The sequence below is a fragment of the Corvus brachyrhynchos genome, unplaced genomic scaffold (assembly GCF_000691975.1).
Source record: "Corvus brachyrhynchos isolate BGI_N302 unplaced genomic scaffold, ASM69197v1 scaffold5, whole genome shotgun sequence".
NCBI lineage: Eukaryota > Metazoa > Chordata > Aves > Passeriformes > Corvidae > Corvus > Corvus brachyrhynchos.
Genome location: NW_008238321.1, coordinates 592,804 through 614,626, shown reverse-complemented (window position 1 = coordinate 614,626; position 21,823 = coordinate 592,804). Strand labels below are relative to the sequence as shown.

Sequence of the window (21,823 nt, the reverse complement as noted above, 5' to 3'; positions counted from 1 at the left end):
CCCATGGTCTCAACTCTGTACTCTACAAAGCAGCAGCTCTTGTTCTAACCACCTTGTTTCTTTGCACATCATTTTAGGACCAAAAAAAGGACTATTAGGTTTTTCAACAAGATGAAATAACAATTCCTCATTCCAAAAATGATAATCACAATGACTTACCATCAATGACTACTTAAGTCACCTTCCTTTGCCACAGCATTCAGACAATGCTGCCCCTTTGTGGATGTTTCAAACCTTTAGAAAAGATAATAGCCTACGTATATTTAACTTTCCTTTACTCTCATTTCTGAATTAGATGCCTAAAAAAACGAGATCTGCAGTCCATGTTTGTAGGCATTGAACATTACAATGATGAAAAATTATTTACTTTATGTGTTCATAAATCACTGAGTTCAATTTTGTAGGTTCTTTTATTTTACTCACAAGTCAGTTGCAGGCTTATTAATGGCCACAGAAACCATGAATAAGAAGCCATGGATATGACATAAATATAAATGTTTAAAGGAAAAAGAAAATGGGAAAATGACAATCTACAACACTAAAAAGGAGTAATTTTTTTTATCCACTTTAGAATAGGCCATATGTTTATATCTTCCACTGAAATTTTAGCAACCATGACACTGTGATGACACCTTAGTTAACTGCTGTTACAGTTTTACAAATACACACTTCAAAAGAGAAATTATTAGTTTATTTGAAACTAGGAAAAATATTTCCAACTCCACATCCAGCAATACCAGGTAGGTTCAAGCCTAGAGACAGCAAGTCAACTTGAATAGAAGTTATTCAGAAAATGGTATTTTTGCTGATTGAGAAAATTGGTACTTGAAAATTAAGGATATCACAAGGTACTGGTGATAACACACAAACATCCTGAGCCAAGATGCAGAACTGGGCACGTTCATCCATGAGAAGAGTTGTCCCACAGTGCAGACAGGCCTTGATCTGGGCTCAAGGAAGGAAAACAAATGTATATGCAGCCAATGTTAGCGTAATAACAGTGGAGTTTCAAAGCTATGTTTTAATGCAATAGAGAAAAAAGAGGGAAAAGCAAGATAGTCTGGTTTATGTTTGGATGGGAAAATTGTCAGTTGAGAGAAGGAGATAACAGAAAGCCCTGTAGAGAATTGTATAAACTGCAACCCCTACAAGCTTAAGATAGGCTGGGGGAGATGGGAAAACAGGTCTCCTGGCTCAGGAGTGATAACCTAAAACCAGAGCTGTTTCCATGTTCTTCAAAAGAAGTACTTTTAATAAGAAAGAAATCCCAGCAATGCTATTACTTTGATCTCTACCTGCTGTCATGGTGCACTAACCACCACAAACACAGAACAAGAGGCCATGCTCCAAAGGCTTACATTGCAAATATCACCCTGAACAACTACAAAGACAAACAAAAGGAATTAAATGAACTCAACAAATTCATAATAATTATAAAAAAGGTCCCTTTCTTGGGTTAGTGAAGCTTCTCTGCAGTCCTTGCTTATCCTATGAGTTCTTCTCTAACCCTGCCTGGTCATTTGGTGAGAGGCAGAGCTGACAGCAGAGGAGACAGACGTGCACTTTCTGGGGGAGAAAAATGAGCACACACTTCACCAGCACACATTCTCAGGTGTGCAACTCCCAACTGGAGCAAAACAAGATCTCAGATGTTTAAATATCTGAGCAACTGTGTGGTTTCATGAATGCTGGAAGTCCCTCAGCCTAGAAAAGTACACCCAGAGGTCTGGTTGTTCAATAACACTGCAAGGCTGCAGCTTTAGGCAACTGTGATGGTATGGCAAGGAAATAGATTTGACCAACTGTCTTGTAAAATTCTAGAGAAATTCAGAAATATTGCAAAGATTTCAGCATAACTGCTGGAAAGGAAGACTTATAATCAGACTCTGGTTCCAAGGAGCTGAAAAAAGGTGACAAGGACATCCAAGGATGTGTAACTTCCACGGTGAGAGGCACCACAGCTCTACAGCAGCACAGAAGCCCAGAGATCACCTTTCTGGTACAACAGAACAAGAACAGCAGAACACTGGAAGGAATCAGCACAACTGGGAACTCTCCAACTATTTCTGATCTCTCTCAGAAATGCAAGGTTGCTTCTGAACACTGTGGAGATGCACATCAGCAAAATCCTCACCTCCATCAGCGCCGGTGCTCTGCTCTGCCTGGAAGGGACAATGCTCCCCCTTCAACAGCTTCTCTGGGGGCAGTGATTTCCCCCTTTGCTAAAATACCTTCCCCAGGCAGGAGAGGCTCCCCAGCCAGTATAAGGTGTGTGTAATCTAGTACCCAACACAACTCAGCACACGGTGCTTGCTGCAACTGGGCTCGCTCCAAGCCAGAAGCACTTGGGGTAAATCTTCCAGAGGACAAGTCAGGCAGAAAATAACTTACAGCAGCTTTGTGACTTTTTTTTCCACCCTTTGCATGTGGAAAATAGTTGAACAGTAGAGAACTAAATTAGCTGTAATTTGAAATATTATGTGAATAATATCTCTAAGGTCTTTTATTTCAAGAAGAAACATGTCAGAAAATTTTAGTGCATACATTTTCAACAAACCTCAGTGTAGTGCATTAAAAAGGCACAGTGAAAGCTAAAACTCCAGTACACACTGAACACCCACCACAATGTTTCAATTTGGGAATATATGGCCACAGCGAGGCAGAGCGAAGGTGTGCTTCCAGCAAACAGCTCTGTTTTCTAAGAGTCACTGGGGTTTTTTTTAATTATGCATTAATATTTTGCAGCAAAACCAACAGCTGCTTCTGATTACTGTCATGAGAAGTTGTTTCCTAAAATTAATGATACTTAAACCCAAAAGACATAACTGTGCCATTAATATAACTTGTGCCTAAAGTCATTAATATTTCAAGTGCGAGCACAGAATTCTAAGATAAGAAGGCAGAACTGAACTGGAAATTGATGTGTCACGCACTCTAAAAAATAATAACGTTAGATTTGTAGAGCAATGAAAATACAGAGGAAACACTATGAAAAACTGGATGTTTACCTACTCTTGTGTTTATCATTCCTGTGACTCACCACAGCCCCAAACCCGCAGGGAGAAGTCATGTTCACTGTACCTGGCTGATCTCTCCCTCTGTTCAGCCACAAATGAGGTGATGCTGGCACCAGGGCATCTTGCTTGCTGGTAGACCTGGAGATTTAGAGCAGCGGGTTTCTCTCAGGAATATTTTCTAGCTATAGATGCAACTGTGTGAAGGAAAACTGTCTTGAAAGGTACTTGGAGATAAATATTGAGAGATATGAAAAGAAGTTGTCCTTAGCAAAGGGGCTGAGTGGAACACATGATGAGAAAAAAGACAAGCATTGCTCTTGCCATCTGGGCAACAAATATTTCAAATTTTTTGAAATATAACAGAATTTTTAGAGATTTTGAAAGAAATAATTCACTTGATATTTAAGTTTAGGTGAAGAATATTTCAAGTTCAAAAAGAAGACATTGCACCAGTGAAAATTAATTAAATCCACATGTATTCATTAACTATATACGTCAATTTCCAAGTCATTGCTCAACTTTCACAGCTAAAATAATTTGAGAAGCTTGTTTATTACCCTATACAGCATAATTAATATATTGCCTTATTTGAACAGTGAAGAAATGAAAGAAAAAAGTCACATTTCATGAATTATTTTTTTGATTCAAATATTAAATAAATTCACCACATAAAAGTACAGTGTGACTAAGTGGGATTGAATGTGTTATTATGCAATGCAAATGTGCAAATATAAACCATCATAAGCTCTAAGACAATCATATGCTAAAAAAAAGGAATCTGATTAACTGCTTATTATCTACAAATCTAGCTAAGTTTTTGTAGATTAAATTAGCCCCCAAATTTAGTTAAGATTTTATATGCATTGACTTCTTCTTCTCATTGGAATAAAGTGGTAAGAAATATTGCTAGAGCCTTTCTCTAGAAAAGCAAGTAAAAAGTAGAGATTCAAAACAAGTTTAAACCAAGAAAATAACTGAATACAAATTCAGTTTGCTGATACAATTTTGTGTATTCTGAGCCCTTGTTCGCATGATAAGACAGTTAACATTTTTCACTCTTCCAAATTATTGAAAGACTGAGTCTAATTTTTTCTTCTTCATGTCTCATTAAAGTTCATGTCTCATAAAATGTTCTCAGTCTTTTAGTAGCTTAATAAAATATTTAGGTATCTTCTCATTAGCAAGAAAATGAGTATAAAAACGTACCTGCCAGAATACTAATCTGGAGATATCCCAGTCCAAATACTTATTTTTCCTTGCAGAGAAAAATAACCTTCTGGGCTAACAAAACCAGATCTACAAAAGCAAGGTCAGAGTCTATTCCAAAGCCAACACTCCTACCAAAGTCATCCTTTTCCCTTGGTAGATCAAGGTCCAAAAGTATGTGACTGCTCAGCCCAAAACCAGATTAAGCTAAAGATAAAATGTGCTCTTATTCAAAAATGAAAAATATTAGGTATATGCTCAACTAAAACAATGATTGGACTTAAAAGGTTTTTACCCTAAACTTGGAGTGCATGTACATTCAAAAAGCTCTAGAATTTTGCTTTAGGAACTATCCCAATCTTCAAAACATAATGCAAAAGCAACACTAATTACACAAAACCAGAATCTGATATTTTTTGCTTTGCCATGAAACCTTCCAGAATGGAGTTCTCAGAGCTGCGTCAGGAGAAAAAGTATTGCTCGTTTAAAACCAATGGGAATAATTTTCTAGTGATTGTTTCTGCACTGATTCACTCAAGCTATTTCATATATTGTAAGAATATTCGAGAGACAAAGTATCAGATGTTTTGTGGAAGCCTTGATTAGGACTTTTCCAGTGGCTTTTTGGTGGCCGACACCAGGGTCACTTTCAAAACACCTCACTGAGAGTTCTCAGTTTTCACTGGACTCTTGCCAATTAAGGCTTCCCAGAGCCAGAAATGTGCTTCTGATCAAAGCTGAAAGGACAACCCAGCCCTGGAAGGAGGAGAGGGAGACACTTCCATCAGAACAATAAACAGCAAGTTGACCAGAAAACTCTTCTGGGATTCTAAAGGAATATATTCAAATCCTTACTGTACCTGATTCATACACTGTATGAATGTATGGATTAGTCTGTGAATTCACACACTTCAATCTTCTGTATCCAAAATCAATATCACACTCTGAGGCTAGATCTCTCTGGTGACAGTAATTTGTTGTGTTGAGTTTATAAAAAAATATTTTAAAAGGTTTGCTTTAACCGATATGACAAAAATAGGTAGGTTTTACGTGAATGAGAATATTATTTATAGTCATGTTTAATTCAGTAGCTTAATGCAAATATTAAGGAAAAATAGTCTAAAGCAAAAAAGGGAATTAATTTAATTGTACTTACACTTCTCTTTTATACAAAAGATTAGTCACAAAGTCAGTCAAAGTCAGAGGGATGGGAATGCAGATGGATAACTTAGAGCTGAACACTGGATTTTGCTCATTTGCAGAGCACTCCTGTTTACATTTCTGATCCAAGAGAAAGAAATAAATGATTTACAAATTGCCAAAAGCCCTGGAAAGTAATCCATGTTGGCAATGGAGCCAAAATGATGAGCACAGCCAAGTAGCTAAAGCCCGTATCTAGACCTAACACAGAACGAAGGATGCCCTGCAGGACCGCGGCTGAGGAGGGAAACAAAGATGTAAAGAAAGCCAAGGAACGCCTCGCACTCCGCAGATGTCCTGAAACAATTAACAGGTCACTACAAGGTAGTTAAGGAATGATCAGCACTAATCCCAATCCTTTCCCCAGCAGCCAAAGCCTGGCTCAAGCAGAGTGTGATTCATGTATCGCCAACTCCATTAGCTCGGGCTCATTTCAGTCCACCGTGTCGGAGCAACAATCCTTCCACTAATCCCATCAAGGGGATTTTTTAATTTTTCTTTTTTTTTTTTTTTTAATTCCATCTCTCACCGACTCAGATAGCAGAATCAAATACTGAATAATACATTCAATGAGTTACTTAATTAGCTGGGTGAAGGTGAAACAGAAACAGCTGAGTCAAATAATGAGATGTCAAGCACAGCAGCTCAGACCACGGAGGGATTTGGAAGAATTCTTCCTGACAGAAAGGGAAACACAGTACTTTTCCAACACAGAATACTAAGGGATGTAATCTTTCCATTCCAGTCCCTCCAAAAATACCAGTTGGGGGAAAATACCAAAGTGAACTGACAAAAACAAGGAGAGTAGCAATCACTCACATTACAGCAAGCATCATTAAATAAATCATAGGCAATTAACAAGTTACCACTGATTTGAAACAAAGCAAAAAAAAACCCAAACAAACAAACAAAAAACATACACATAAAAAAACCCACAAACAAAACATTTCCTAGAAAAATTAAGTAGAGAATACAAAACTGTTGTTTTGTATTGTTGTATTGTTGTATTTGTAGGATGATTCTAGAAAAATTAAGTAGAGAATACAAAACTGTTGCAATGTAGGATGATGATCAAGCAAGTAGGTTTATCCTCATTTAAAAAGAGGTTTTATTCTCCCATATATCATATAGCTAAACAAAGATTTCACTGATCTATTAATTAAATCTATTTCATTCTCCCCATTGCAATCGAGAGCCAGAGCAGGTCTCTTCTTCTGCCCTTAGTATTAGCTGAGGACTCTTGTAATCAGACAAAATTGCAGTCAAAACTAGCTAATGAATCCTTGTTTTATTTCTGTGTTTGGACAAGCAGCTGGATTTATCCCTGCTCTGCACTCTCTAAGGGATGATTTTGCCAGTATAAAGGAGCATAACATTACATTTTGGCCCATGCAAGTTTCCAGGGGACTCTGCCAGAGACCCTGGGTACTGGCAGAAATTCAAAGCACTTATTTCCAATGGAGCTGAACAGAGAGACTGTACTTATTCAGAAAAATAATAAGGTTTAAAAACTGTCATTGTTACAAAATTGTGAGTTGCAACTCAAAACAAACATGTGGTCTTAAAGCCCAGCTGGAAAACTGCAAGATAAACAGAGAAGGTTTGTCCTGACTAACTCCTCCTCACAAAAACACAAGCTATGTAGTAATTGTTACATTTTTAATTTTCACCAAATCCATTGGATCCAGCCAATACTGGCATATCCCTGTGCTATCCTGTATAAGTAAGTGCCTATCAGCCATCCTTGCCAAAAGTAACTTCACAGTAAAAGTAAGCAAAAGTGAGAAAAAATAAATAAATAAATAGGTGTAAACAGAAGCGAAGGCATGCCATGGGATATGGGATTCATCAAATCAGGCAAGGCAGAAGCCAGTAAAGAGTTCTTTAAAAAACCCAGGAGAAGCAGTATGTCTATCTCTCACCCATCTGAACACCCAAACTGGTGTTCCACAACTGACAAGCTCTACAACAACTTTACTCAGCCATAGTAGGTAATAATCCACGGGTAGCAGGTCAGCCCCCATCCCTGAAGTGAACAGCAGGGAGAATGTGACTTTTCTGCAATGACAGCTTCACAAATCCAGCCTTTCTGGAGTTTGTTCAGTCTGATTCTCCCACACTGCACCCACACACAGGTCTCACTTTCAAAAATATACTAAATTTGCCTTTTTCTTCTTTTTTCCTTCCATTAAGTGCATCAGAAATATTAAAATATCTTTATCCTGAAAAGCTTAATCCATCTATTCCACTGCAAAACATTCCATCAGCTCTCCATTTTGCCAGACTAACAGAATAGGCTATGGGACCTTGAGTCTTGTTCTTGTGGCAAGTACTTCCAGAAAGAGAAACAACTTCATGTACACAATCTATGCATTATTTGCACTGCAGCCACAGAATGGTCCATCACGTACAAATAGTAAATATAAATGTAAACATAATTGTTTTTACCTTCCAAGACATAGGAATAGAAGAACAGTTCTCAGAGTTTAGTAAAATTTGGATTTAATCTTTTTCTTTCTCATTGATGGGTTATTTCTGCTATCATTTTTTAAATACCTTTAAGATTAACTTAAATATTAAATCACTAAAAATCTCAGAAACAGCCATCTTAAAACATTGGAATTTGGAACATTTTGTACTTCAGAACTGAATTTCTTTTTCTCTCACATTCATACTGGATATCTATAAATGTCTAAAAACCAAAACTACTGCTTTAATAGATCTGCCTTTAACGAGCTACACAACTGATCCAGGCTGCAGTACTGCACATAATGCAGCACTGCTGTGGAGAGTCTCAGCAGCCCCATCCTTAGGATTTCCAGATGCCAGGGCAAATACCAGGGGCACCTTGAAATTTCAAACATATGGCACAAAACTTTAGGAAGAAAAAAAAAATTGCAGAGTTGCAAAAGAAGCATAAAAATATTATTTACTGCAAAAAGCAGTAACACTGACAGGCACCATATTAGAAGCTGAGCACTACGATTCAGGTTGCAGCATCTCCCTAAATGACCACATAATTTTATTAATAAAAGTCAAGACCATTTTATATGAAGGACTGCATAATGGTGAATTTTGGGGGTTGGTTTTTGCCTCCTCCTTAAAAACAAGAACATTCCCAGCTGCAGTGTTCAGCTGGCTGGAAGAGCCCTGTGCTATGGAACATTTCCTTGCTCCTGCCATCACCATAAGAACCTGAAGTTGTGTTTCTTAATTCATGGTGTCAAGTTCTGCAAGAACATTCCCACATATGCAGAGTCAAAAAGTGATGTAGAGAATACAGTGCAAGTATTCCATACTGTAGCCTTTAGGCTTAAAGTAAATGACTTTTGATTAGACTCATAAATTACTGAACGTGTGGCTCCAGCAGCTGTCAGGAGTTATCAGATAACACAAACTTTACATGGAATCAGAACTAATTCCTGCCAGTGCTACTGCTGTAAAGGCTGCAACAACAATGGCAGACATATCATTAAATGGGCAAACCTAGAAATATAATTAAATTAACTGATAATCATCTCTCTTCTTCTATCCAGACTCTAATTTAATGCACTTGCAAATGTAATGAGGTTCACTGAATTGAAAAATACTGTGGAAATAACAGAAACAAGATTAAATTAATTGCACAACATACTGATAAGAAAGCTTGCTTCAAATTATGTGAAGCACATTTCTAAAAGCCATTAAAAGGCCAGTCACATATCATGCACCTTGATGACAAATAACAAGTTTAAATTATTTTTTTACTAACTGGAGTATCTGTTGTGTTTCCTATAACCATATGCTACTTGGTTGGTGCTCTCTCATCTTCAGGTAAATAAACATGTGAAAAACACTTGGGCAGTGAAAAATTAAGATCTGGCCAACAACCAAAAACATTTCTGCTCCAATCATTTTCACGTGATTCACACTACAGAATTTGAGATGAACACATGCTAAATGCATTTATACAGCAGCTTGGGTGAAAAATTATGTTTTCTTCCCTAACAAACCACAATTTAAATTTCCACAAACAGAAATGAAGCATTCATTCTGAAGACAAAATAACCAAGTCTCAGTTGTGCCTGGAAGTGCTCTGGACAATGCAGCATCTCTGAAACACCATCAAACATATAGAGCAACCATCCATTTTTATTGCATTTTTTTCTTAAAAAGAACCCTGAACAGGAATTCCACCATCTCTCTAGGTACCCTGTGAAAATACTCGACTGCATTTGATGCTTTAATTTAAGAAACAAGAAAATCCTCATATAAAAACACAGCAGACATTTTAGATATTCATTTGAAAGGGAACATTGTCTGGTATGTGCCAGGAGACCAAAATTTCAAACACTAGTGGGAGCTACAAGGCATCCAATGCCAAGGATTTCAGTAGAAATTGATAGGATCAAGTAATTCCAAATTTCTGTTTCCTTACACCAAGATTAACAACAAAGGATTTGCATTAGCATCCAGTGACAGGCCACTTAAGCCCACATTCCCCTGACACTCCTGACACATTCTAGAGGGCAAACAGAGGGATGGAACCAGAGCTTCTTGTTTTAACAGTGAAAAGCAGACAATGGCAACTCCCAAGTCAGATTTATGAGCAGCAGAATGCTGCAGTGACAAGAGGAATACAAAATCACAGCTGGCTAAGACAATCCTGAGCTGGAGAACAAAGAAGAAAGGAGAGAAATGTCGAGAAATTGTGTGTTCAATCACAGGCCATCAGCCTTTAATACCAGGGCACTCGGGTCCTAACCCAACAGAAGGTCAAGCAGACACTTTGAAGAAGGTGAGAATTCCACTAATATCAGCTCAGCTGATGAAATGGAAACCAAGCAATGAAAAGGCTCAAAAGGCAGAAAATTCTGATGACACAAATCTTCCGTCACATTCTTGTTCTTTCAAAGGCCTTTGTAGAAAATTACCCAAAAGATGCAGAATCATTTTTCTCCCAGACTGGGTTCACCTGAATTGGCTTTCAGTGCCTGGAAGGCAGCTCTGCCAGGCTGGGCATCCTCTGCTGCTCGCTGAGACAGGGCTTTCCTGAGCATGATTCTTCTCTGAGGGTACTATACAGAACTGGAAATAGCCAGAGAAGACCACATCCTTAGTACACTTAAACTTAAATCTCATCCTGTTTGTACTGTTATTATCCCTTCCTGATTTGGGACCTTTAAAGATATTTTACTAAGTATTTATACAGAGTTCTATCACATTTTTCTAGCTTCTGTGTTTTTATAAACAACCAGTTAAATTATGAGCTTTAATAAAGATCACTCTCGGGACTTTCTGTAGTAAAATTGGTCATTATTCACTAAATATTCAATTCTTAAGAAAGAGAAATTGTGAAATTAGAGGTGTGTGGATATACTTGGGGAGAAATCCAGGAGGGTTTATGTAGTTATAAACAAAGCTTCAAAAGGGAAACTCACTGTTTATACTGCATGTATGTCTTGTTACGTATAAAAAACAAGCGTTATTCCAGGAACAGATGGTTTGTCAAGGTGGCCATATATGATTTTATTTCTATTTTCAACATGTCTTCAGCATAACTTTAGTTCCAAAAAGATCTGGTCCTAAGATCCATTAAACACTGGCAACAGAGTAGAAATTGGTGTTAATTAGTCTGGGCCTGCTCCCAAACTCTACCAATTAAACAAGTGTTTAGTGCTATTAAGCTTACACATTATAGATCTTTATCCGCATAACAGTGTTACAAAATGGAAGAGGAGAAAATCAGAAGAGTAAGTAAAAAAAATTAAAAATAGCTGAAATATTAAAAAAGGAAAATCAGCTGTTTGCTTTTCTTCTCCTCTGAGCTTACCAGCACAAACAGGCTTTTTTTAAAAAACTCATAACTCTGTGTGAAATCAATATCACGTTTTTTAGGGTTCAAAATAAATTTTACACGTCATGTAACGGAGCAGACAAAACTGGATTCTCAAAGGGTGATTTCACTGCACAGTCTCACATATTGGTCATACCATTGTAACCTGAGGTAGTAAAGCTGGGAGAGGGAAAGGGGTGGAGGGGGGGAGAAAAGCTTTCTAATCTACTTCAAGATAAAAATAAAATTTGGAAACTTGTATGAGAAATAGAATTCTAATGCAAAGCACTGAAATGAACCCCTAAACACAGAACAGTTTTACATTCAGCAAGTCAGTTGCCTGAACAGAGCTTTGTGCTTTGAAGTGTTGGCTCAGACCAGTGTCCCACCCAGCTCAGCCTCTCATCTCTCCCTGTGCTCATTCCAGGTGCTTCAAAGACAGACAGAAACAAACGGCCTCTGTTCCCCACACCTATTTCATATCTAAAAATCAGTTATGACTAACCTACTGCTGAGATAAAATGCTTATTTACAGGTACTTAAATATCAATACATGTGTTCACAGGAAAAATCAATCATAACGTATTTCTGAGCAGAAGCAAAGTGTCTTTTTTAAAAAATTCACAACTCTACAAGTACATCCAAACCCAGTGATCCCACAGCCTCTCTAGACCCTTGCTCTGGGCTTTGTGTAACCTGTTTGTCAACAATGTTTTCCTAATGTCTGGAAAGAGTTTCCTGTGTTGCAGCCCGTGTCCATTATCCTTTCACTGCACTTCCACAGAGTCTGGCTCCATCTTTTGTGTACATTTCGCTGGTTAAGTCCTCCAAACAGACTCAGTTCTTCCTGCACCTCTTCATGCTTCATGTGCCCTAGACAGGAGCAAGTGCACCGAGAGACCCAGACCAAGCCCCCAACCACCTCCCTGCCGAGCTCAAGCACTGTGCAAGGGGAATATAAAACCAGCTCGTGCTCCTCTTCCACTCTGGGACAGCCACTGGAATTTCAGTTTTTCCTTTTGCAGGCAAGGTGATCAGTTAGGGATAGGAAGCCTTGATAAAGATGACAGATGCATTTCACGAGCAGGAGCAGTGGCAAAGGAAGCAGGGGTAGAAGGTGACAAATTGCATTACAGCAACAGCAGCTCTCACAGGCCTTGATTAGCCTGCACTGGCTTCCCTGCCAGATACATCAAGGCCAGAACTGGTCAGAGGGTAAATTTGTACAAGAACAGGAAATAATTGCCTAACAATAACAACATAATGGTCACCTCAGTTTTTAAAGATGATGAAGCATCCCTATCCAGCTGGAGAGAAGATAATTTTTTGGCTAACGTTCAGGAAGCAAATGTTGGCTATGCTGGACCAGCAGAGAGAGGATGAACAGCCAATCTAATCACTGGCAGCTCTTTTCCTCACACATCTAATAAGGGGACGTTTTGCACATGGCATATTTTTGATAAACTGGAAGTGAAAATGCAAGACAGGAATTTGCTAAAGGAGCAGGAAAAAGGGTGTTTTGCATAATCACTTTTAATAGGTGTAGGAAAATAAATGGGGGAAAGGTGAGGAGGATTTTAAGCACGTTCAAGTGACTTGCAGCTGGGGTGTAGAAGAACACATATATCATACTAATTGTTGCTTAGTCTTGAGTACTTGACAAGTAGAACATCTGTGTTTAGATAACACAGGCCTGGATAGACCATTCCAACACGCTTGGGATTCCTGCCTGCTGTGGGAAAGATCAAAGCACAGGGTAAACTACACCTGTGTGTGTCCCTGGGACACAGGTGACAACAGCAGGTTCAGTGATCCTCCAGCAAGGACCTGCTGTGTGGGACCTGCCTTCCCACTTGGGTGAGTCTGGCCTGGTGCTGCCTTGGGAATCCCCCAGGCTGCAAGGGAATGAAAACAAATTTAGTCTTTACAATTCACCCATGGGTTTGTGGCTGCTCCTGAGTCCTGCCTGTGTCAGCTCACACACTAAGTGATAAAATACCTCCTCCTGCCAAAGCTCTTGTTTCTCTGCAGGAGCACAGGAGGATCCACCTCCTGCATGGACAGGTCCATAGCTGGACGAGCAAAGGAGGTAAAGAGGCATTTAAATGACCAATACAATAATGCAACCAAGATTCCACACGCACTCGAGCCAATGGGAAGAATTTTTTTGGGGAACTGAAAGGATAGACTCAAAAAGCCCTTCTGAGGAAACTAAAACCCCAGAGGACCCTCATGTGAGGTGATGTTCATCCCACTCCTGGTTCTGTTCTGATGGAGGAATACACTCAGCACTGCCCACGGAACAGGCCAGAGCAGCACTGCTGGAACCTGCTGTGGGATCTCTGCTCTCTAACAAGTCAGAGAATCATTTCACTTTCAAGTCAGGGAGTCTAATGCATAGTTCAGTGGATAAGCAGAAAGACAAGGACAGCCGGAAAGGTCACTGCAATAATTAAAACTTACACCCCATGAATTATGAAGTGACTTTCCTTCTCTATTTCTTGAAATGATATGCACTTGTTGGTGTGACTGGTGGTGAAACTGTGGAAAAGAACCCCAGCTCACCACCCCAGGCAGATTCAGGGGTCAGTGTAGATCCACACTAACAGTGGAGTTGCACTAGGTGAGCCTGAGCCCTTCCCAGGGCTGTCAGTGCTCCAGGAGCAGCTCCAGCGTAGCTCTGCACAAGCCACAGGTCCTGGAGAGCACAGCTCCAGCTGGAGTCCAGCAGGGGCCATTCAGAGCCCCCAGGGAGCTGCAGGGACTCTGCCCCAGTAGTGCAGCCCCTCCTGGTCTCCTAGGGCTGGGGCTCACCCTGTTTCCTCACAGCTGTGCAGCTTTTCATCCTTTCTGGAACACGAGGTGTCCCCACGGTGTCCCCAGCCTGACTGAGGCTCAGCGGTGTCCAGGGTCCCCCCAGTGCCAGACCCTGGCAGGGACACCCAGAGCAGCTGACAAAGCCTCCACAGCTGCACCCGTGAAATGTGATGGGAATAACAGCAGCCCACGCTGCCTTTAATATGCAGCCAACACGTGCCCAAAAAACAAACATGAACCCAACAAAGACCCACCAAAGCATCATAAAAGGTTGTTTTCTTGCCTGACGTACCCAGTACAGGTACCTACCACGTGCCAGGCCTCCAAGATGCAGCCCCTTCTCAGCTTTCACAAAAAACACCACCTCAATACACGCTTTTTTTCCTTGGCACTACAATTCTTTTTACAAACCTGACAGCCAAGCACATGATACCCAGAAAAAAGCCACCTCAGGAGAGGTGTGGGAAAGCTGGTGTGGAAACCTTGTGAATACAGCCTAAAATAAATCTAATGCTTACATACCACAAGCCATGCACAATTAGGAGGAGTAATAAGGAATTGCAGCTGCAGGATTATTTGTGCTCAGTATTTATCACAGGATATCAAGCTCATAAAAGACTGGGCTTATGAGAGCAACACTGTAAATAATTTTTTCCATCATTTCTTCAACACCCAACAACAAAAAATCAGCTTATGTAAATATCAACATGCATCCTAAATTAAAGAGCAGTTGGAAAATCTCAGTTTTTAGAGAATTGTTTTAAAAATGTCTTTTCCCCCTGTGATCTGTCAGGTTACCATGGGATTTACCAGAACTCTTAATTTATGGAGATGTTTTCATTGTGTGTGTGAAAGCATGCATGTAAATACATTCTTGTCACATTAAATTCTAATTGCTAAGTTCAGAAGTGGATTGAGGAGAATACTTAAATACAATCAGTGTATTTCTCAACTGATTTTCCAAATCACATTATGCTCTTTGCAAAGGATAGAGAACACTCCTTTAAGCCACTGAGGGCCACAAATTCCACTGGTGTTCCAAAACTCCAGTATTGAAACTGAAAACCTACAGTTATGAAGCAGTTTTGGTTTGTTTGTTTTATTCAATCACCAAAGGAGGAAGCAGTTTGTCCCTTTGTACTGAAAACACATGTGGGCCGTTAATCTCAAACCCATTAGTTCCAAGTAGTGAGGGAAAGTTCAGGGAACGGGTTCTTTATCCCAGCTGCAGTTCAACTGGCTCAGCAATTTAATAACATTCCAGCCTCTGAATGAGCAAATTAGGAAGGCTTCTCTTTTTATTTCCCTTTTTTACCCCTTCTCTGCTCTGCCCACTATAAATACTTTCAACTATGGTGAAGGCTTAAGTTTATTTGCACTGATGCACCTTGGGTTAATAATGAGAACACAGGACGCTGATTTCAACAAAGCATCTTCCCAGAAGGAGCTTTTAATCAAGCAGCACTGCTGTATCATAGGAATTATTCTAGAATCCCATGAACTTTTTTTTGAAAAATGCTTTGGAGATGTAACAGCATGTTCCCCTATAGAAAATGCAGCTGGAAAACTGGCATCACAAGTACCAAAGAGAAAGAAAAACCTTTCTGTCAGCAGTGGAAAGCGGCGTAGTTCTCTGCCATGAAATACCCAAGGATCCTTGAGGAATTACTCAACAAGTCTGAATGGTTAAGAAACTGTTAGAGTATAGATTAGAGACTATATAGAGTATTAAATACTCAGCATGGCCCCTGCTGACCAAGGGAATATTGTTTATTCTCTTCTAGGCATGTTAGCAGCTAATCTCAAAACATGAGCAACACCCTCCACCTCCTCTTGTCTTGAAAGAAAGGCAAAGCCCACCTGAATGAATCTCTTTCACTCTGTATAATATTCCTGTGGATTGTGTTGGAAAAGATGTAAGTGCTGAAAGACAGATGAACAAATGCACTGTAATCACACCTGGACAATGAGCATACTGAGCTCAAATGTCCATGTAGCTCATCCCATATGTTTAGAACACAGTGCAACTGCAAGCCTACGTCACACTCACAATTATAAATTCTCTTCTTGATTAACTTAAAGAGGGCCCCTAACCTGTATGTGCAACTTCAATTTAAGTCAAATCTGCTAGTTTACTACTTTCTCTGTACTCTTTCATCCTATAAATGATATCTTAGAAAACAAAAACAAACAAAAAAGAAACCAAACCCAAAGCAAAACCCTAACACACAACTGATTTAGGATTTCAAACTCCCATGTTTTAAAAGAACAATATTTACATTTTGACAAGCAGTAAAAGCACCAGCAATCAGAAGCTTACTAGACACATGAAGCATGTAAATGCCTAGTCAGTCATGGCTCAGAAGTTTTCAAGTATTTATTCAGTATTTGTAAGCAGGCAATTATTATCACCTCCCTGTCTCCAAAACAGCTCTTTTCTAAAATGCCTTTTTCTTACTTCTTCACTGTGAGGTCTTCTGTGTATGCAGCACCTCAGTTGTGTCCCTGAGTTATTATTAATCAAATGAATCATCTCTCTCCATGAACAAACAGTAAATTTGCTCTGATGGAGATGGCTGTCTCATTACTGTGGCTTTCCTGTGTGCAATGTGTCATCACCCATGTCCTTCCACTGAGTGACCCATTGCCACAATGGTGAATTTAAGCCTTGTAATTGCACTGGACTGTAGAAGAAGCTCAGGTTCAGATATTCTGACTTGTCCTATTAGTCCCACTGGTACTGATTTTCCAAGAATTGATGACATATTGGTAAGGAATATTAAATGTCCTTCACATCAAATTACACTGTGTAGCCATTACTGATCTCTTGCCACCTGCCTTATCTATCAGCTATCAAATGACACAAGTTTCCTGGTCTGTCAAATGCACCATCTCTCAAATTAAGACAATGAAGGGCTTTGAGAGAATTCTATCTACATCTTTCAGAAAATATTAATGTGTTGCACCAAGCAAAATAAGTCTTTGAGAGGCAAATGAGAAATTCTAAATGCCTCACACAGCACTACAGAAAAAAGGAATCACTGAAAATAACAGCTCCATTTCCAGGCAAAAGAAACTCCTTATGAAGATGGGATTGCTGTTAAAACTTGTATGACTGATGCCTTCCACATACTTGCTGGTACAGCCTTAAAAGCCATGTGATACATCACAACAAGCAGCCTAGAGCTGGAATTAAATTGGGTTTTGTCTTATACATGTTAGCTTTGATTTTCTAGTGCCAGAATGTGCATAGAAAGGCCACATTTGTGAAGGTGTTAAAGTGAAACCACTACGTGTTTTTAAACCTGATACTCACAACCTGAACTTCTCTAATGCTACCATTTTGATTTTAAAACTGAAATAAATGCAAACATGCATCCTTAAAAGCTTTTGAGGATCAATAAAATATTAAAAAAAAAAAAAAGATGAAAACAAGGAATGGGAGGGTTTACCTTATGTTCATCAAATTATCCTTAAACAAGCACAGATGAATTGAAGACATCTTGTAAATATCCCACATATTTAGGTTAGACTTTTGCTATGATAATATTCTCTATAGAAATATAATTCTACTGTATTTCACATTCACTGGAAACAGGCCAAGCTCACGTCACCACATGCAGCAGACTCTTCTCTATAGAGAGTGATGGCAGATTTACATTCAAAATATATTGCAAAACATACTTGAGACATGGGAATCTTCTGAAGCATCTGTTAAGGCCAGGAATTCAAATCTGCTCTCTGTGGCTGAAAAAACAATTTAGTCTTTCTGCACTTCTGGAATAACATTTGCTAAGAAATTAATATTTTCTCTGAAATGATTCAAAAAGAAAATAATACACACTTACAAAACAGATATAGATTTTTTTACTTCTAATCTCCACAGGACCATCTTCAAACCCTCATTTAACCACACCTAGACCAGTCTCCATAGCAGACACTCCTGGAGTCACTAGCAAAAAACATGTTTTTGCAAAACTCAACCTGTTTCCTGCATTAACTCCCCCATTCCCCCATTTATGAATATACTGGTTTTCTGCAACTTATTGCCTTAATATTCACCACATTACTTTAAGTCCTGAGAAACATAATTTAAACCTTATAACCTGGTACAGCACATTCAATTCCCCTGGGATTAAAGAAAAAAATGTGTAGGTAGTGCTTTTATTGCTGTTGCAATAAAAGTCTGTATAAAATGGAATAAGCCAACCCAAGAGAGAGAATCAGCAAACCACCACATACCTTCTAGCCATTCTTTAAATGAGTAAAAGAATAGCTCTAACTCTGGTTTACAACTACTTCAGCCTCAGAGATTCTTTAAAAACCAAAACAAAAGAATCTTGTACATGAATAGCAGAAAGCCAAGACACTGCAAAATAACATGATGTCCATGAAACAAAGGTGAGGCTTGGGCACAGCTTGGATTCTGTGATCTTGGAGGTATTTTCCAGCCCTAGTGATTCTACGAATATAAAAAGCGTGTAAAAAAGACTGGGTTATTGATTAGCTCACCCAAATCTTGTAATTCATGTGTATTGAGAGTTAAACCTGTGCCATCTTCTAAGAGAAAAGAATGGGGGGAGAAAAAATGTGTCAAAAATCATTATGCATTTTTTAAAATTCCTAATTGTACCCCAGTCTGATGATGTAAAAGCTGGCATGAAAAGTGAAATGCAAAGTGTTGATAACAAAGCTGTGAGATGAGGCTATTTTGGTAACATTTGGGAGGGTCTTTTTTGCTAATATTTTTTGTTGAAACCCTTAAATAATTGAAGAACAGCTATTTAACACAAATGACAGAAAAACCTTTAGCAATTAGTGTGTTTATGTTGTGCTTGCAAGGAACAACATTTTACAGTAATTGCCTTGTAAGAAGGTTATTTTCCATGCTGCAATTGCAGCTGCATCATAGATTTAATAGATATGCCTGTAATTGTTAAAAACATAACTTTTCCCAATGCTGAATGCACCAGTCAAACACAGCCAGCTGCAGGAGCAGGCAGTGACACAGATGAAATGGGTGAGTTAGAATGTGAAATCTGCTGTACGTCCTCCCTCCTCTGAGCTGCTGCTGGGGGCTATAACAGCCTGCCTTGCACCCAGGGGGGTTTTTACCTTGTTTGTGGCTCGCAAAGGTTTTATGGTTTTGTAAAAGATTTCATGTCCTAATTTAATTGTCACAGTTCCAGGACTTCTCTGACTCCTTGGAAGCCCCGAGAGGCAGCCCACTTGAATTTCAAGCCTCCAACCATAACCATTGTTAAGCTCTGTCCCACCAGAGAGAGGATTTGATTAGAATTCACTTTTGCTACCACAGCAAACCTGACACTCGTTCAGCATCTGAGATGCTCGACCGTTTAAGGGACAATGCTGTTGACTGGCAATAACAACTCCATCAATTTCCCCAGAACAGGGCACCAGCTATTTAGGACAAGCCCAGGCCTGAGAAAACATTTAACTCACACTGTTCTTCAGTGTTTAGCTAGTACTACCCACTGGCTGCTTATAATGCTGTCACACCCAGACAAAATAGCAATTAACACAGTATTTGTTGCCATCAGTGCACTTTTTGTTTCATGTGATTTCTTGGTTTAATATCCTTACTTTACCCAGAATAATTTATGTGATGCTTCACTCAGTTTCAAGGCATTCCTTGTCTGGTTCACACCAGGCAGCAACAGGGGCAGAATCCCTCTAGAGTTTACAGTTTGGGGATTTCAATTAGTTCTGTCCGTCTGCTTTTCCACAATGATTTTAATGGTTTAGCAGGAGCTCACCCTGAGGAATCACACAGAATCTCTGGTCCTTCCAAATCTTTACAAACCTGAAACAGTGGACTCTGTTGTACTCAGATGTTGGACTCAGATGTAACTGTCCATATTACATGGATACAAACGTTGCTGAGGAATCTGCACAAACACTTTACCTGTTTCTAGAACATCACTCCAACTATGCTCTGCTTGGAATGCTAAGCCACCTCTGAAATGGGTGGGATTCGATCTTCTTTCCCAAAAAAAGTCACATGCACAAGTCCCAGTGGAGAGAAGGAGAGCAGGGAGAGGGAGGAGAAAGAAGAGAAAGCACAATACCCATAAAATAAATCCAGACAGCTGATAGTTTGCAGTAAATGTACAGCAGACAAACTGCCCACAATAGTGGAACAAAGAAGCAGGCTCTGGAGTTTATAGTAATTGGCACAGCAATTAATAAGACATATAGCACATGGTAAAATCAGTTCTGCCATCTGTGTCAGCTGTCCCCAAGTGGACTCTGTGCATGTTTGCCACGTTCATCAGCATTAAGATTGCTACTCCAAGCCAAGTCTGATTTTATTGGCTCCTATTTGTACCAATGCTAAAAATCTATCAACATTTCTACTTAAAACTTCTCATAATAATACTAAATACTGCAAACAGAAAACACAAAGCCACACTGGTGGCACTGGAAGTTTTGCCTAACCTTAGTGCTTCAGGGCAACTAACATCCTATGTTGTGCTTATAAATTAATTTTCATAATTGTTTACAAATTATTACATTTACCAAAAATGCTGCACATAACAGGTTATACAGTAAGAGTGGCAGAAGTAGAGTTACTTCTCTGAAGTACATTTAAGATGTGATCCAGAAAAAAAGTATAATACACTTCAATTTTAGGTGAACATCAAGATCATGAGCAAAAGGAAAGAATGTTGTTTCTCTTTTAAACTCCTAGATAATTACAGGGGGCTTTCTGTAGGCTTCTCTTCTCTACATCCTCAAATCCCCTGTACTGAAAGTGCCTCCTGCAGAAGGGAGGGTTGATATCCAGTGCAATCTGTCACAGAGTTTTATAAACAGTATCTGAATTATTTCCAATCACCAAGATCAGTTTGTTGGGCTTGAAATGGCATCTGGCCTCTCTTTGCTTGATGGTGAGCCATGGAGAAATGGCTGCTGAGCACCTTCAAGCAAGTCAAGAGCTGGCTCGAGGGCTGCAGGTGGAAATGTTGTCCCGTAGGCTGGCACAGTGATGTTTGTACCTGGAGCCCTCCTGTCACCACCAGGAACTGCTCCTCCTCCTCCTCCTTTGCTTACACATCCACATGTGCATGTGTTCTTTTGTAAATCCACACCTTTCTTTGTTGCCCATCAGAGCTGGGTTATCAGTAATAACAGTTATCTGGAGGCCAATTTCACGGTAGCCTCTACCTCAGGAAACATGAGGTGACTAGTTTCTGGCATCTAATCGTGTGGTAACGAGAGCTTCACACGAAACTCCCTCACACTGTGAGCAAAACAAGCCCCAGAGAAAGCATAAGAGAGATGATTTGGTTTCAAGAGAGAAAAGCTACTTTGTGGGAGCTCCTGTAGGACTTCCCACCTCATGAGTCACACAGCAGTCACAGGGACTTGTCACAGAATCTACTTCTGCAAGCACCAAAGGACGACTGTCTTTAAATCAGACATGTTAAATGCACTACATCTTCTCTTCAGAAGCAGCTGTATTCTATAACACCTACACAGCCAGAATAAATTAGCTTTCTTATTCAGTGGTGTCAACAATGGTAAGCCCCAGAGAATAAGGGAGAAAGAGTAATGCTAGCCTATGCCAAAATACTTATTAATTACACCTTCTTTCAGATACCTCCCTTGTTGAAACCCGGTTTGGTGCCACATGAAATAAGGAATAACACATAGCCTCTAATTTATGAGCAATAACTTGGAAATTGCCCTCAATTTTTACTTCCTGTTTGTTGCAGCAGTGTTCAACAATGCTGTATAAAGGAGG

The 21,823-nt window shown here is 39.4% G+C and overlaps 1 protein-coding gene across 17 annotated transcripts in view; it reads right to left on the bottom strand.

Moving 5' to 3' along the window:
• Positions 1–21,823, bottom strand: part of RBFOX1 (RNA binding protein, fox-1 homolog 1) — a 1,116,883-nt gene that overhangs the window by 533,998 nt on the left and 561,062 nt on the right. The gene's annotated exons all lie outside the window — the stretch shown is intronic.